The sequence below is a fragment of the Gopherus flavomarginatus genome, chromosome 8, assembly GCF_025201925.1.
Source record: "Gopherus flavomarginatus isolate rGopFla2 chromosome 8, rGopFla2.mat.asm, whole genome shotgun sequence".
Classification (NCBI taxonomy): Eukaryota; Metazoa; Chordata; order Testudines; family Testudinidae; genus Gopherus; species Gopherus flavomarginatus.
In genome coordinates, this window is record NC_066624.1 from 57,579,361 (window position 1) to 57,595,148 (window position 15,788).

At 47.8% G+C, this 15,788-nt stretch overlaps 1 protein-coding gene across 4 annotated transcripts in view; it reads left to right on the plus strand.

The window, feature by feature from the left end:
• SNED1 (sushi, nidogen and EGF like domains 1) overlaps nt 1-15,788 on the plus strand; it is a 123,867-nt gene that overhangs the window by 3,807 nt on the left and 104,272 nt on the right. The window lies entirely within an intron of this gene.

Here is a 15,788-nt window from a genome sequence, read left to right on the forward strand (position 1 = left end):
CTGCAGTCAGGCCAGGACAGCAGGGAGAGGGTACACGGAGTGCCCAGCCATCTGGGCGGGGAGGAGGGGGAGCAGCAGGCTGCTGTCAGGGCTTGGCTGGGTAGGGTGGGGCTGCGCTCTCGCCAACCCTGATGACTCCCTGCTTGCCCTCCCTGGTGCAGCACCCAGCCAGCTGTGGCCCTGTGTCCCAACTTCCATCCCCCTGATGCCTTGTCACATCCCACAGTGTGAAAAGCAATGCACTCGCCACACTGCCTCCTTACAATCAGTCTGTGCAGTGCTTGACAAGCTAGGGCCTGCTCCTCTCCCATTGATGTCAGCATGAGCCATGTGCCTGGGAGCCTGCTGAACTGGGCCCGTGGCATGAGCCACAGTCCCTGCCATGAAGGGCTCACAGAGAACGCCCCATTCTTGGACAGGGTTTCATGAGCAAGGACCTTAGGGTCTCCAGTAGGACTCTGCCTAGGACTAAGGATCCCTGCTTCAGCTCTCTGGGCAGGTGCAGGTAGTCAGGAAAGGGAGGGAAGCATCGGTGAGAAGCGATGGCTAGCTAGGACTCCTGACAGTGGTGGGAGTTGAGAAGGGATGGGAAGGAGAAGAGAGGGTGTGTGTTCCCAGGGTAGAGTGACCAGACTAGAAAGAACCAAGCTGAGAGTGGCCAAAGGTTAAGGAGAGGGTTGGGGGGACAGTTCTGTGGCATTGGACAGAGAATGGTAATGTCTCTGTATGGCTCAAACCACCCCACACTAGCCTATTCTCTGCGAAAACCTGAAGGTTTGGGGAGTGATGTCTCAAGACCCCTCTTCCCTTTCCATAGCACCCTCGCGGGTTCCCTTTTATTTCTTGTCAGACTTTTCCGTCAAGGGTGCAACTGAGGAGAAGGAAGTGAGCTCAGAGGCATAGGTGGAACAAGGGGATTTAGGACCTTGAAGGCAGGGGAAGGAGGTGCTGTGAAGTGGGGGTAGCAGCAGGAGGAAGCTGATGATGGTGGCCCAGAGCCTTGAGGATGTTACCAAGGGCAGGCTGGGAGGAAGGAGAAGAGAGGAGGCCAACGGGCACTACTACAATAGTGAAGGCAAGCGGGGATAAGCAGTGGGGGCAGTGAGAGGGCAGGAACTGAGTGATGTTAAGGAGGAAGAGGTGCCAGCATGTGAGAGGCTGTATCATGGACACCGGTTTGGCTTGCTGTGCATACACCACATCTGACACAAAAGCAAGGAGTGACCTAATGGTACATGCCCTCTCTGCCCCCCCACCCCCAAACATCCCCTTCCATTGCCACAACTCCAGCACATCACGCTCCACAGCCTGCACTCTGCCCCTGCCCTGAGAGCTCCCTCTTCTGCACACACCCACTGGCCACCTACTACTTTCAGAGAACACCAGGCATCCTCACCCCCTGTGGGGTCCGCCCAGTGTAGAAGGCAGCCCAACCACAGAGTCCCTGGCAGGGGCCTCCATAATGAAAACACCAAGGCTGACATCCCCAGCAGCCATTTCCTCATCATCATGCTGAGGGTGACTGTTCTTCTTGCCATTTCCCATGTTGAGGCATGTTTTCCTGTCACCCCCTGGGAACTGAGCAGCACCCCTCACAGGCTGTCCAGACCCACCAGGAACTCCCTTCCCTGCACCCAGGATTGAAACGGAAAGGCTAAGACTCAGCTGCCTTCCAGCTTCATTTTTCTCCATCCTCCCCCACCTTTTTAATTCAGTTTAAATTGTTCCAAATGCATCTGGATTTACTTGGGGACAGTTGAACAGTTCTAATTGAATTTAAAGCATCAAAGCTATAACAGGATGTTGAGAATCAGAATGCCTTTGGTATTTAAGGAAAACACAGGCAGGAGCCATGTGAAAAGTCCTGTTGGGCTGGAGATCTGGGTTCAGGCAAATCTCACAACTCACTTAGCTTCCCCCTGCTCTTCAGATCATCTGTCCCACTAGTGACCTCCAGAGTGGCATTGTCCAGGCTGGTGGAGATTAGGTGACTTGTAGTGGAGCTCCTGAGGCCTGCAGGCCTTGGACAGACAGACACCAGAGGCATCTCGTACATGTCACTTCTGCCAGTGAAATTCAGCTGTCTCACCTGGGCTCAGTTCCACCAGAACTTTGGGCCACAGAAACCAGTTGAGTGGTGGAGCTATCCTGAGGACTCATTTCTTGAATTGGTGAAGATCAGACACATCATGGAGTTAACCTCAGGAATTACATCCCCTCCACCAGTCAAGAGTGTATGGTATTGGCTAGTGGTTAGACATATCCCAGAGGTGACCTGAGAACGTGCGTTTTTGGGTGGTGGTGATGTCATGATTCATGGATGTGAGCTCAGAGCTCATGCTCTGTGAACTCTGGCTGTAATATGTGGCTATGGGGTGGATACCATAGGGCCTTGGCTGCGATGTAGAATAAACATCTCTGGGTTGAACTGTAAGACAATGCCTGGGAATGCTCAGAGTCCTTCTAACAACTCAGATCACTTTCCGGAGAGCATTCCATTTATAGACCACTCTCCTTACATAGAAGCAACTTTCTGTATTTATCTCAACTCCACTATTGTTAGGAGAGTCCTTATGAAAACATGTCCCTTAACTGTCCCTCCTCTTCTGTCTCCGGCCCCTCACCTAAATCCAAGATGGTGGCAGCGACAGAAAGGGCTGATGAGCTGGGTGTTTAAATGCACGTATCTCTGTGATCGCTTGAAACCCCAACTGGCGCTCAGTTTCATGTGAGAGCTCAGCGTTTCTGCATAGCTGTGGGAATGTCAGCGTTTGAGCAGATGTCATAAGGCTTTGGCAGTTTTGAAAATTGACATGCAAGCCGTTCCTTCCTGTGCCTGAGTCACCCCACTTCTCCTACAGCCTCTGTCCAAAGACAATGTCTGGTCCATCACAAGGTGCACATGTGCCATCAGCACTGCAGATGCCCTTCGATGCAGTCAGTCTGCCACCTCCAATCTACTTCTTCCATCAGATTGTACAGCACAATTGTAGGCCCTGAACTGGCAGAGGGATCACTCCCGTGCCTGTGTGGAGCTCCACTGGCTTGATGTTTAGGTCTAAGGCACCAACTCAACAAGACTCTGATTTAGGAAAGCACTTGCCTTAAGCATGTGCATGTGCATACATGCAGTCCTGAGCAGATCTGCTTTCCTGAATCAGGTCTGTTTGTGTAACCCGAAGCACATAGTGGCGCACCTTGCTGTGAAGCCCAGGAGAGGGTTTCCAGAAGCTTGCACTTAGAACAAAGCATATGCCTGGAAATTAGGACCTTCAAAGGTTTGATGCGCCCCCCTGCCACCAACGTGTTGTGGGACTTTGGATATGTCACCCAGCCAGTCTCTGTACTTTTGTATCCCATGGGGTAAAATGGAGCTCAGGCTGCCCTATCTAACAGGGTTTGGGCTATTGTTTCTGAAGTGCTTTGAGAGCCTTCAGTGGAAGAAGCAATGAAAATGCCTGGTGTTATTTTTATTACATGTAGGAGTGCTCCTCCCTACCCCTGTGTAGGATCCACATTGCTCTGTAGAACCCCTCCAATCTCCTGCGAGGTCCTGCCACGCTCCACAAAGATTGTTCTGTTTGTATGGTGACTAGCACCACAAGCACCACCTTTACACTGACTTTCCAGGGCAATAGGAGACATGTAATTATTCAGATAGCTCTGGGCTGGATCCAGCTACCCTTACTCATGTGGAATAATGCCTGTTTGACATCCTGGCCCTGCTGAAGTCAATGGGAGTTTTGCCATTGATTTCAACTCATTAGAGCACCTATGGAGTAAGATGCTACCTAGCATGAGTAGAGGTCTCAGAATCTGGCCCTTCAAAACCAAGCAGCAGAAGAGTTAACTGCTTCCGGAGTACAGATTTGTGTGTTCTGCTGCTTTCGCCTTGCCAGTTAGGAGAGATACTAGGCAGGGGTATTAAAATACACAAGGACAAATGTTGGCATCATCCAGTCCTTAATACTCAGGGAAACAAGCATGAAAATTAGCATTCCCAGCCCTAGTTCCACTGATGCCAGTGACAAAAGTCCCTTGACTGTGATGGGACCAGAATTTGGTCCGGTGGGACTTTGCCTGACTAAGGACTAAATCCAGGTGAAGTCCGGACATCAAGACTTGGCCCATGGAGTTGATGGCAGGGCACTGGAGGGAAATGTGGGGAGGGAAGACGCGTGGGGGCAGACTTTTAGGTGCTCATTATCCAGCATGGGGGTCAGCTTTTCAATAGCTCAGCTGCCATTTGTCTCAGTAGGAGGAGTCTCTGTTTGTCTCAATGGGGGATTCTCCATTTGTCACAATGGAGGATTCTCCATTTGTCTCAGTGGGTGCGGATGGGTGCTAAGCTCTTGAAAATTGCCCCCAGTTGTGAGTGCTGAGCCTGTCTGAAAATTCTGTCCCTGAGGGCCCTGAGTAAAAGTGTGATGAATTTCAGCTTGATCCTGCTCCCATTAAAGCCACGGGCTAAAATCCATTGAATTAATGGTGCAGCATCAGGCCCCAGATCAGTGCTGGTCATGGTTCGGTGGCATGGGCAGTGCCTGCTTGTTGTGCTGGCCTCTGCAGGGGTCCTAGGGCTTCTCCTTTCCAAACTGTTGAGGCTTCTCATGCATTAGGCAACACTGACTCACCCTGATGCAAGGAGCCAACCTGCTGTTGGACCACACACTACGTGGGTGTTGCTAATTGCTAGGGCAGTTACTCATGTCAGGTAACAGCTTGTCACTGAACTGCTCAGAATTAATAGATATGATGTGGCAAGCCAGATTCCCCTCCCCATTTCATTTCAGGCCCAGCCTACAGGACTTAAGAAACTTGTGTCACTGAGCAACATAATCAGGGCTTACACTGGACTGCAGGAGCACAAACCTGGGGACTCGGCAAGGAGGAGCAGCACAGGGAAAGAGACAAGTGCGCAAAAGGGAAGGGGGTGACATGATTTGCAGAGATTGTGTCAGATACTGACCCCAATGGGAGTGGTCATGCTCATCAGCTGGGCTCCAGCTGTCTGCTCCCTGCTTCCCTCCCTTCCTTGATTTCGGCTTTTGTTGGGTGCCTTGCATTACTGGCCCAGTACCCCACAGTGGGCAGCCTGAGTCAACCAGCAACCAAGTTCAGGCAGGGGATTTCTTTCTTTTTTAACTTTTGGGGTTAAACCTCTGACTGTTTCAAGCCGTTGCTCTGGGGGAGCCGGGGAAATCAATGTGTTTGGAAAACCAGTGATTAACTGAAACCTGAGCCAAAACATTGCAAAGCAGCTGCAAAGCGGCAGGGCGGATATAGGCTGGGGGGTCCCCCAGGGAATGCTGACACAGCCCAGATAAGTAGGGACAACCCTTCTGTGCAGAGGAGCCTATGAGCACCGCATCATGCCTGCCAGTGCCCTCTTAGGTTTTTCTACCTGCCCTGATCCTGTGCTTTGCCAGCTGGGGGTTATAAAACCAGGCGCCTTTAAAGAGCTCCCAGAGGTACCACAGGCGGGGTGGGGATGAGAGATTTTTCATTGAGCTCTTGGGTTATGTAGAACACTGAAGCCATCAGGGCATGTGGCTAGCAGAAGAGGGTGAGAGTGCTGGCAAATGGAGGGGGCCCACAGAAATGGCTAGGCTTGCAATCTTGGGGACCAAGTTGCCGGGTGATGAGTTGACAGAGAGTAGGCATTCTCAAGTCATAGAATATCAGGGTTGGAATGCTCCTCTTCTCTTGAGTCTTAAAGTTCAGTATCCATAGAAGTGCCTGGGAGGTCCCAGAGCCACACGACTCCTAGAGGCCAGTGATTTGGGCACATACCTTACATGCACCCTGAATCATTCCCTGCTTCTCAGTATTCAGCCATCAGTCTGTGCCTATGAAAATCCAGCTCCGTGATGTCTCAGGTATGCTGGTGACCCAGAACCTACCAGGCCTTCTGTGCTTGCAGATCGGTCAGCATCAGAACTGAGTTTTAGAGACTCAGTTCACTGGGTCAAAGCTAGCAGGCACAACGCCACTGACTTCAGTGGCATGTTACTTGCTTACACCAGGTCTGAATTTGACCAGTCATGTAGCAATGGGAAGAAACCTGTCCTGCTTCCGAGCACCACCTCCTTCCCATGAATGATTCTTCTGTTACTGGAACGGGAGGTAACTCATCCCTGTGGTGATGTGCTGGGGTGGCAGCACTAAGGGAGTACTTCTAAAGAGCCAACAAGTCTCTGTGATTGAAACCTGCATCCCTCTCCCCTGAGGAGCCAGGGCAAGGTTCCACAATGTTATTTCAGGTTTTCGTGACTGTGAGGGTCAGACCCCAATGCCAGGGGCTTGAACAAAGCTGAGGCACCACTCAGCATCCTACTTAAACGCTGTGGGCCCCAAGTAAGACTTAAGTGGGGCCTCAGCCTTGCACTGGTTCTGTGAAGGAAGAAGGCACGAGGTCCATGATTGCTATTGATGGCCTCAGTGGGCCAGATCCCCAGCTGGTGTGCATTAGTGTAAAACCATTGAGATCAATGTACACCAGCTGGGGATCTGGCCCATTGACTCCAGTAGAGCTGTAGATGGTTTACATCAGCTGGGGATCTGGCCCCAGGCATCCAGAAATTTTTCTATACAAGAGCAGAGGTAATTGGGTGAAATTCTCTGGCCTGTAATGTACAGGAGGTCAAACTAGATCAGTGATGCTCAGACCTCAGTGGTTTAGAAGCCAATTTAGCAATCAGCTTTGCCCAAAAGAGCCACAGGGGTGTGAGTTTATTTTCTATAGTACCATATATTCATATTTAAACAGTACAGCAGGGAAATATTTAGTTAGTATATATATATATATATTATTCTCCCAGAAAAATGACTGACCAAGTATCATTTATCAACTACAATTGGTTAATAACACAGGAAAAGCACATTCTGACTGATTAATAACTTAGACTGGTCAATAATTAAATCCCACAGGGCTTTAATACCATGTGCTGCAAAGAGCTGCAGGAGACACATTAAAGAGCCACTTGTGGCTCGTGAACCTCAGGCTGAGGATCACTGAACTAGGTGATCTAATTGCCCCCTTCTGGCCTTAAAATCTAGGAGAAATAACATGACCTTGCAGCTCAGTGCTTTTGAACAGGAGGGGAGTCTGTCCTGCCGGGGGTTAAAAGCTTGGTGCAGGTGTCCTAGATCAGGTCTGCCTGATTTGATGTTTTCCACACCTGCTGAGGTGACCAGCTGTCTGGTAGGGAGATTACAGTAGAGGTTGGGCTTTATCTTTTGAGAAAAAGGGGAATGACTAGGATTTTTATTTTTGAGCACTGTTTTCCAATCCACATGCCTCTCTTTTGAAAAGTGCTGCAGGAGGGAACAAAATTCTGTTCCCCAGGCTGAGAGCAAGACTCCGTGTCCCTGGTTAATGAGGGAGATGCCTAGATGAGAATCTTAACCAGGCCACATTACAGCCAGATATGGGATTTCATGTGGCAGAGATAGAGCTATGCTGGATGAAACCTATTGCCAGAAAGACTCATGCACTTCTATCTGTCATGCAGTGTCCATACAGCACTAAAAGAGATGCATGCACATGTGCTATATCTGCCTGCCCTCCACTTCCACAATGGACAGGCAGAGGCAGCTTGACTCCTTGCTTCAGTTCAGGAGCTAGTCCCACCTTGTCATTCTGCAGCTCTACCACCTGCCTGCTTTATGAAAGTCAGCCAGCACTTCAGCAGAGAGCAGGTGGGTTTACCATTCAGGTCATCGCTAGCCAAAGTCGGCACAACAGGGAATGATTCCAGCTGCTTATTCAGGCTGAGAAGTGAAGGTGCTGTTCCTAGGGGTTTGGTTTGCCCTGAAGTTTACTTTAATCACTGGGAGGTCTTCAAATCACCTGCTTCACTATGGCCTTTTTACATTGTGGGACAGAGTCACTCCATTGTAGTCAGTGAGGCCAGATCCCCAGCTGGTATAAATCAGGGTCACTTCACTGAAGTCAAGGCTGATTTATACCAGCTGGAGATCTGGCTTTACAGTTACCTCCCTCATGGGGAAACCAATCACAGCCCAGTTGCACCTGGCCTATGTTCTCACACATTTTGGGTTTGCCTATGTAGACCAGCCCAAAGTCTTAGAGCACCATCTGCAGCCTTACCACACCCAGCCATGGCACACTTAGGATAGCACTTACTGAGGCCTCAATATCCTCCCCCGCTACCACTTTCTAAAGGCAAAGGCCGTTGGTGAAGGAGCAGCTCCTCCTCACTCTCCTCACCTGTCTTGCTGGCTCTTGTTCTCTCTTCCTGTTATCTTACTTTGGGCCAATATCTGTGTGTAAGTGGTTGCAGTGCCATTGGCTCTGGAAACATAGGCTGAAACTAGCTTTCTCTCTCTTCTTCCCCTTGCCTTTGTTTCCTTTGTCTCCTCACACCCATCTCATTCTCCCCTCCCCAGCACCCTGAATTGTCCCTCCCCAAGTTCCTGCCTTAGCCCTTCCCACTGCAGCACCAGGGCCCTGCTGTTGTGCACTTCATGCCTCTTTCTTCCTCATAAGGAACCCCTTGCTGCTCTGGGCAGGGGCAACAGAGAATTCCAGGATGGCAAAGGAACCTCCACTCAGCTACACTTCCATTCTAGTTTTCTTCTCTCTTTGTATTTGGAGAGGCAAAGCGGGGGCAAGGGGTCTGAGCTGTGCGGGGGCCCAGTGTGCCAGTGGTGGAGGCCAGCCTTTGGGGATGGTGAGAATGTGTCAGTTCTTCAGAGGGAAGCTGGTGGCTTTCTCAGGACTCTCAAAAAGACAAAAAAGGAAAACCTGCATTAGAGAAGATAAGGTCTCCCTGCTTAGGGGGAAATACATTCCTGAGGAGGAGGATGTTCTATGCCGCTGAGGAATACACTGGGTTATGCTTTCAATACACATTCCCCAAGAGAGGGATTTTCCCAGTTCTGTGTGAGACCTTGTTTCCTTACCCGGATCTCCCCCTGCAGAATACAAGGGATTAAAAACCTTCAAACCAGCCATTACCACACAGCACTGGGTTTACCCATCCACCTTCAGTTAAGAGTGCTTTTCCCAGCTCTTGTTCAGGGACTGTTTTCACCAAACAGTCTCTTGCTTCAGCACAGAAAGGAAACTTCTTAATTTCTCCACACCAGAGAGAGATTTCTCCATACCAGAGAGAGATTTCTCCCTTGAGAAGAAAGGGGATGCTTTTCACAGGCCAGCCTCTCCTGTCAGGGGTAAGCTTTCCACCTTGAATTCTTCAAGGGGAAAGTAAGGCTGTGATTCAGTCGGGATCCATCTTAATCCCAATTTCGCCAGAAAAATATTCCCCAAACTGGCTCATTCTGGTCCAAACAGCATGGACAGGCCATCTTCAAGGACATCCCAATACGCATTTGCATCAATACATTCCCTGCCTTTATAGAGTAAAGGCAGAAAACTTTGGCTAGCTACGATGAGACCCTTGAAGGGACACTGTCCATTTGAAAATCCCAATCCGTTCTACCTACTAGTACATGTACAAGTAACACCTAATGCCTATGCTTCACCTGTGAGTTTGCTCGTGTTGTACAATGGCTAGCACAATAGATTCAATGATTAGGGCCCCTGGGTGATACAGTAATACAACTGATACATACAAATCCCATTGCAGGCAGTGTGCGTGGGTGGGTGGGGGGTATTATGCATGCCTGTAAATTTTGGCAGGATCAGGGCCTAAGATGCTAAAAGGCATTAGGAAAAAAAGAAATGGTCTCTGGATTTTCGAGTTTGTTTACTTGGTGTGTTTGACAGCCCTTTGGCCCAGATCCTCAAAGATATGTAGGCTCCTAATTCCCACTGAAATCCCTGGAAGTTAGGAGCCTGAAAACCTTTAAGGATCTGGTCCTTTGTGTCTAGCCAGTTTCATGGTTTCTCTGTCAACTGGTTAGCAAAAGTCCCTTTTAAACATCAGCGAGGAGGGGGCAGGAAACCCCTTATACAAAGTTGAAAGGGAATTTTAAAAATCCAATTTAAAGGGCACTCTCCCAGAAGAGCCTGGAAATTAGTTAATATTTTAAAATACATGGAAGCTGGTTCCTTTAACTCTCTGGGTAAGGTTGGGGATTTTATTATTGCATGGAGATTTCCCTGGATTCCTGTCTTTTAGATTTCTTTGCCCCCTTTTCTTTTAGGGGAGATACAAAATAGCCCCTGGAGCAGAAACACGTGGGAGAGCCATGTGTTTCTGGAAATGTGCACGTGCTTCTGGGGCTGGGGGAGCAGGGCCAGTGGATGTGCATTGCCACATTGTCAGCACTGGCCTGTTTGTTCACGGGGCTCTGCCCCATTTCAGGCCAGTGACAGGGGCATCTGGTCCCTGTTGGCATTGCCCTGCCCAAAGGGGAACTGCATTAGGGATTCTAAAGAGGCCTGTCAGGAATAAGAGGGTCAGGACATGGGAAGGAAGGGGTGCTAGTTTGTAGGACCTTGGCACTCAAAAGGTTGATCCAGCCCTGCTGGCATGACTCTGTCCCCTGACTCATGTGGGCAGCCTGGGAGAGCTGAACTGTCTTGGCAGATTGCTACAAGATGCCATTAGTGCGGGGAGGGATTATTCCCCCCTGGGGAGCCTGGCAATTTAGCAAGAACCCAACCCCGGGCACACACAATGAATGCTGTGTGGTTGGAGATTAGGAGATTCCAGCGGGAGCACAGCACCCCTAATCATATCCAGGACAAAAATTCCTCACTAGAGAAAAACTGCTAGGTGCATGCAGTGCAGTCCTCTGAGGGAGCTCAGGGTGACAGAGAGGGCAGGGGTGAACTCAGTCTGGGAAGCAGGGGATTTCTGTGGAGTGGGACAAGAGTGCTGTCAGTAAGAAGCTACCTAGCCTTTCTCTTCTCTGCTCACACAGGAATAACAACAATGCTTAGCATTTATAGAGCACTTTACCATCATTCAGCCCACACCACACCCCTGAGATCTGGCCCGGCAGGGATCTGACTTGACTTACTCAAGGCCATGCAGGAAATTAAGTGGCAGAACCTAGATTAGAACCCCCCAACCCAGTGTGTATTCCTTCAGAGAGAGAGTGCGCGCGCACACACACACACACACACACACACACACACACACACACACACACACACACACACACACACACACACACACACACACACACACACACACACACACACACACACACACACACACACACACACACACACACACACACACACACACCTTGGACTCAAACCATCTAAGAAACATTGGCCTCGTGCTGGCACAGGGATCCCAGCTGGCTGATGACGCACAGCACATTTCCCCGCCTGTCTGTGGCCTCATTTGCATCAAGTTAAAAGAGAAGTGAACGCTTCCTTCTGATCAGTGAGCCAGAAAGAAAATCAGCAGTCGAGTGTTTGTATCTATATTGAGACCAAGTAATGACCTTGCAACATTCAGCGGTTTTTTTTCCATATTCCTTTTAACTCTTTACAGGCACTGTCATTGGCAGAACTAGGGCTCCATCTCACCGTTCTTATTCAGGCAAGAAGCCATCAGTTATCGGCTCCAGGCACGTCCACTCTTGCGTGGATGAATTTGCGAGCTCAGGCCCCTAGTTCTCTGAAATGCTTGTTCAGCTGAACCAGTGAAAAGAAACCCCAACCCTTTGCCTGCTGCCCTGCTAGCCGGTTGCAGAATGCCCTGTCACTCATAGTTCCCAATACACACTGCGAGGAAATCTGAGATTAAGACTGACACTGGCAGCCTGTCCGTGTTTCCTTGGATTGGAATCTGGTCTCTCTAGAATGACTGTTGCGTACTGCTGTCTGAGTCTTTGTTATGGATCAGGCACAGCTCTACAGTGTGTTTGTCAGATAGGGCGAATCTTCAGCCTAGATTGTGCAGATCCACTTTTCTTCACGTGCCACTGCACCCTGAGGTGTGAACACGTGTCGGGTTGCGTGCACAATCCTCCCTGGAGTTGTCCATATAAATCAGATGCTGGGATTTTCCTACACCCCCAGTAGAGGGGGTGTATAGCCCCATGAATTTCCCCAACACCCCCCCATTATTTGCAGTGTTGCCAATGTAATCCTTGGTTGGAAATTTTAATTGAAATAGAAACATTTATACACACTTCAAAAGCATATACAGAATATGAGAAAATACTTGTACCTGAGAAAGCATAATGGGTTTTGAAAAGTTATTAACAAAGACTAGCTTCTTCATACAGCTGCTATTTATGACAAGGTCAGCACGTTTGTTTTGGCTATATTGGCCTACCTAATAATTTCAAATGATTATTTATAAACAAGGTCTGAATGAGCTCTCCCCTGACCACTAGTGATGAGCCAGTGGTGGGTGGAAAGGCTTCAGGACCAGACTGTCTTTACATGAACTCACATACTCTGCCTAGGTGTCCAGCAGACAGAGCTGTGCTGCCCAAGTGATCAGTTTTGGCTGGTGTTGGGTTACAAATCACTTAAGTATTAAATGTGGGGGTTATGAAACTCATACTTATTGTATGAGTAAAGGGCAGCAGAACTGTACTTAGCCTGACTGAATAAGGGGGTCTCCCTCAGTGCTTAATTTGTGCCAGGGCTGAGCGATTCATAGCGCTGGGACCTCTGGGCTTGTCACATCAGTTATGAAAGTAACAAACTTGCTTGAGCCTTGTCACTTCTTTCATTACAAATTAAGCACTGGTCACCCCCAACTGAACTGCACTCCCTAAGCAGGAAAATTGGATGCCATACCCGAGTGAAGCGAGAGAGGGTGAGGCACAGGTGTTTGGCTTGGTGGTGTGGGCTCTGCCTAAGAGTCACGGGCATTATTTGACCTGCCCCTCTCTCCTGTTTAGAGAGAGAGCTGATTAGGCTGCATAAGTGACCACTAAAGCTGAAATCACTGATAATCAGGTCTAAGTGCTTAGACCTGCTGTGGGACAATGTTTCTGGGGAAAAGACAGCCCAGACTGCACTAGCAGCGAGGTTCCCCCCACCCTGGGAACTGAAATCACAGACAGCTGGGTGGTACTGTGAGAGACTGACTTGCAGAGGTTACAGTGGCATAGGGTGACCAGACAGCAAGTATGAAAAATCAGGATGGGGGTGGGGGGTAATAGGAGCCTATATAAGCAAAAGACCTCAAAATGGAGACATCTGGTCACCCTACAGTGACAGCTGACAGAAGAAGACGACCGCGCAGGGCCATTGGGGACAGAGCGGTGGCATGACAAAAAACAGCAGCCAGAGCATTGGACTATACTTTAGTGACTTCACTACAGAATGTTAGATTTGTGACTGGGAAACATATATAAATACGTTTCCTAGTAGGCCAGGATTTTTAAAATGCATTATTTGCCAAGGTCATTATCTTACATCATCGCTATCTCAAGAGGTCATTATCTTGGGGAGTTTCTGTACTAAACTTTTTTATTAGAATTATTTTTATGTAAGAACAGCCACATTGGGTCAAACTAATGGTCCTCTATCCCAGTATCCTGTCTTCTGACAGTGACTAATCCAGGTGCTTCAGAGGGAATGAACAGAACAGGGAATCACTGAGTGATCTATTCCCTGTCATCCACTCCCAGCTTCTGGCACACAGAGGCTAGGGACACTCAGAGCATGATGTTGCAACCCAGCCCATCCTGGCTAATAGCAATTGATGGACCTAACCTCTATGAATTTATCTAGTTCTCTTTTGAACCCTGTTATAATTTGGGCCTTTACAACATCCCTGGCAAAAAGTTCCACAGGTGACTGTGCGTTGTGTGATGAAATGCTTCCTTTTGTTTTAAACTTACTGCCTATTAATTTCATTGGGTGACCCTTGGTTCTTGTGTTAAGTGAAGGGATAAATGACACTTCCTTATTCATTTTCTCCACATCAGTCAAGATTTTATAAGTCTCTATCATATCCCCTCTTAGCCATCTCTTTTCCAAGCTGAAAATCATTTTTGTTGCCTTTTTCTGTACCTTTTTCAATTCCAATATATCCTTTTTGAGATGAGGTGATTAGAACTGCACACAGTATTCAAGATGTGGGCATATCGTGGATGTATATAGTAAAAGTGGAGGAGCTTGGTTTGCCAGACTGATCCGCTAAGCCAATACTGACAACCTATATGAAAAGGCTGCAAAACACCATGCCTCTGGACTATATCAACATGCAGAAAGCCTTATGAGCCAGTCACTGTCAAAGCCAATTTTAGAAGAATTTAATGAGGCTGTTAAACTGAGTTGTCTCCAGCATTCTTATGTGAACCAACATGGCTGTTGCACCATCCTTTCTATTTAAGTAAGAGATACCACACACTACAAACTGGAGGCCAATATTAAGTGCATTGTCTCTTGTTAATCCTGAAGTTGGACACTGGTTTCAAACAAGACTGGCAAATGCTAGCTATCTTTCTGAAAAAACTCAGCTGGCTCTCTAGAACAGGATAGGGTGACCAGATGTCCCGATTTTATAGGGACAGTCCCGATTTTTGGGTCCTTTTCTTATATAGGCTCCTATTACTAACCCCCACCCCCTGTCCTGATTTTTCACATTTGCTCTCTGGGTCACCCAAGAACGGGGGTAGGCAACCTATGGCATGTGTGCCAAAGGTGGCACGTGAGCTGACTTTCAGTGACACTCACGCTGCCTGGGTCCTCGCCACTGGTCTGGGGGGCTCTGCATTTTAATTTAACTTTAAATGAAGCTTCTTAGACATTTTTTAAACCTTATTTACTTTACATACAACAATAGTTTAGTTATATATTATAGACTTATAGAAAGAGACCTTCTAAAAACATTAAAATGTATTACTGGCACATGAAACCTTAAATTAGAGGGAATAAATGAAGATTCAGCACAGCACTTGTGAAAGGTTGCTTGACCTCTGCTCTAGAAGCATGCGGTGCGACAATGAAAAGACTCAGCAGTTGAATAAGTGAAGAACTCTCTCACCATATTCAAAATATGTGCATACATGGCTCATGAAGCACCAATGTAAATAGGCATCAAATATTAAGTCATTGCATGTGTTCTCTTGATGTCCCTGGTAGGTCAGTAGATGCATTCTAGATGTTCAGGTTATAGACAACACATCAGCTGTATCTGTGACATCTTAGAAGAGTTAAATGCTTGTAAATTGAACCCAAACAGATGGCTGCTTGTGCATTTGATGGAATTACAAACTTCTCTGGAAGACATAGTGAAGTACAAGCTTTGCTCAGAGAAAAGTGTAACCCTAATCTCTCCTATACACACTACAGAGGCCATGTACTCCAGCTAGTGCTAGTACAAGCTGCAGAATCTTAAAAAGACATTAAAAAGCCACAAATTTAATGGCTTTTTTATACTCTTTTTCAGCAAGATTCCAAAAGGACTGAACATCTTGGAAACAAATAGAAGATATACTGGGACTGAAGCTCAAATTAGTCCAACCTGGGAAAACATGCGCTTTCTCATGAGCGTTTCTTGGCTATTGTCTTAAAATTACTGCAACTGTTATTACTGGCTTTGGAATGTATCCACCAAGATAGGACAGATCTAAGTAGTGAGGCTGGTGAATTACTTTTGTTACTAAGTTCAGAGAAGACTATCGCAATTCTCTCTCTTGTAATTCTACTGTTGAAACCACTTGGGTCATTAAACATCATCCCAGGCATCTGCTTCAACAGTAGTAGATCTTTGTCCAGCAATAGAAATTGCCCTTGGATCACTCAGAGCTATCCACTGAAAATGTACTAGAAGAGCTAAAGACTTCAGTCCAGAAGTTGACTAATGAAGGTACTTATATTGACTCCTTAAGTGAAGAGGACAAGAAGTGCTTGTTAAGCCAGTTGAAAA